The sequence below is a fragment of the Neodiprion lecontei genome, unplaced genomic scaffold (assembly GCF_021901455.1).
Source record: "Neodiprion lecontei isolate iyNeoLeco1 unplaced genomic scaffold, iyNeoLeco1.1 ptg000118l, whole genome shotgun sequence".
NCBI classification, from domain to species: domain Eukaryota; kingdom Metazoa; phylum Arthropoda; class Insecta; order Hymenoptera; family Diprionidae; genus Neodiprion; species Neodiprion lecontei.
Genome location: NW_025791879.1, coordinates 15,001 through 17,500, shown reverse-complemented (window position 1 = coordinate 17,500; position 2,500 = coordinate 15,001).

The window sequence follows — 2,500 nt, the reverse complement described above, 5'->3', positions numbered from 1 at the left end:
GGACTCGTTGAAGCTGCGGTACGGGTCGAGCGAAAGGCGACGCGCGGCGTCCCGGGGTCGATCCGGACAGACGGGACTTGTAAAAATTACGGTCCGAGTCGAGCGAAAGGCGACGCGCGGCGTACCGGAGTCGATCCGGGCCGACGGGACTTGTGAAAATTTCGGTCCGAGTCGACCGAGAGGCGATGCGCGGCGTCCCGGAGTCGATACGGGCCGACCGGACTTGTGAAAATTTCGGTCCGAGTCGAGCGAAAGGCGACGCGCGGCGTACCGGAGTCGATCCGGACAGACGGGACTCGTTGAAGCTGCGGTACGAGTCGAGCGAAAGGCGACGCGCGGCGTCCCGGAGTCGATCCGGACAGACGGAACTTGTAAAACTTTCGGTCCGAGTCGACCGAGAGGCGATGCGCGGCGTCCCGGAGTCGATACGGGCCGTCGGGACTCGTTGAAGCTGCGGTACGAGTCGAGCGAAAGGCGACGCGCGGCGTCCCGGAGTCGATCCGGACAGACGGGACTTGTGAAAATTTCGGTCCGAGTCGACCGAAAGGCGACGCGCGGCGTCCCGGAGTCGATCCGGGCCGACGTCGACTTGTAAAACTTTCGGTCCGAGACGACAGAAAGGCGACGCGCGGCGTCCCGGATTCGATCCGGGCCGACGGGACTCGATGAAGTTTCGGTCCGAGTCGACAGAAAGGCGATGCGCGGCGTCCCGGGCCGACGGGACTTGTAAAAATTTCGGTCCGAGACGAGCGGAAGGCGACGCGCGGCGTCCCGGACTCGATCCGGGCCGACGTCGACTTGTAAAACTTTCGGTCCGAGTCGACAGAAAGGCGATGCGCGGCGTCCCGGATTCGATCCGGGCCGACGGGACTTGCAAAAATTACGGTCCGAGTCGACAGAAAGGCGATGCGCGGCGTGCCGGAGTCGATACGGGCCGACGGGACTCGATGAAGTTTCGGTCCGAGTCGACAGAAAGGCGATGCGCGGCGTCCCGGGCCGACGGGACTTGTAAAAATTTCGGTCCGAGACGAGCGAAAGGCGATGCGCGGCGTCCCGGAGTCGATCCGGGCCGACGGGACTCGTTGAAGCTGCGGTACGAGTCGAGCGAAAGGCGACGCGCGGCGTCCCGGAGTCGATCCGGACAGACGGGACTTGTAAAAATTTCGGTCCGAGTCGACCGAAAGGCGATGCGCGGCGTCCCGGAGCCGATCCGGGCCGACGGGACTTGCAAAAATTACGGTCCGAGTCGACAGAAAGGCGATGCGCGGCGTGCCGGAGTCGATACGGGCCGACGGGACTCGATGAAGTTTCGGTCCGAGTCGACAGAAAGGCGATGCGCGGCGTCCCGGGCCGACGGGACTTGTAAAAATTTCGGTCCGAGACGAGCGAAAGGCGATGCGCGGCGTCCCGGAGTCGATCCGGGCCGACGGGACTCGTTGAAGCTGCGGTACGAGTCGAGCGAAAGGCGACGCGCGGCGTCCCGGAGTCGATCCGGGCCGACGGGACTTGTGAAAATTTCGGTCCGAGTCGACCGAGAGGCGATGCGCGGCGTCCCGGAGTCGATACGGGCCGACCGGACTTGTGAAAATTTCGGTCCGAGTCGAGCGAAAGGCGACGCGCGGCGTACCGGAGTCGATCCGGACAGACGGGACTCGTTGAAGCTGCGGTACGAGTCGAGCGAAAGGCGACGCGCGGCGTCCCGGAGTCGATCCGGACAGACGGAACTTGTAAAACTTTCGGTCCGAGTCGACCGAGAGGCGATGCGCGGCGTCCCGGAGTCGATACGGGCCGTCGGGACTCGTTGAAGCTGCGGTACGAGTCGAGCGAAAGGCGACGCGCGGCGTCCCGGAGTCGATCCGGACAGACGGGACTTGTGAAAATTTCGGTCCGAGTCGACCGAAAGGCGACGCGCGGCGTCCCGGAGTCGATCCGGGCCGACGTCGACTTGTAAAACTTTCGGTCCGAGACGACAGAAAGGCGACGCGCGGCGTCCCGGATTCGATCCGGGCCGACGGGACTCGATGAAGTTTCGGTCCGAGTCGACAGAAAGGCGATGCGCGGCGTCCCGGGCCGACGGGACTTGTAAAAATTTCGGTCCGAGACGAGCGGAAGGCGACGCGCGGCGTCCCGGACTCGATCCGGGCCGACGTCGACTTGTAAAACTTTCGGTCCGAGTCGACAGAAAGGCGATGCGCGGCGTCCCGGATTCGATCCGGGCCGACGGGACTTGCAAAAATTACGGTCCGAGTCGACAGAAAGGCGATGCGCGGCGTGCCGGAGTCGATACGGGCCGACGGGACTCGATGAAGTTTCGGTCCGAGTCGACAGAAAGGCGATGCGCGGCGTCCCGGGCCGACGGGACTTGTAAAAATTTCGGTCCGAGACGAGCGAAAGGCGATGCGCGGCGTCCCGGAGTCGATCCGGGCCGACGGGACTCGTTGAAGCTGCGGTACGAGTCGAGCGAAAGGCGACGCGCGGCGTCCCGGAGTCGATCCGGACA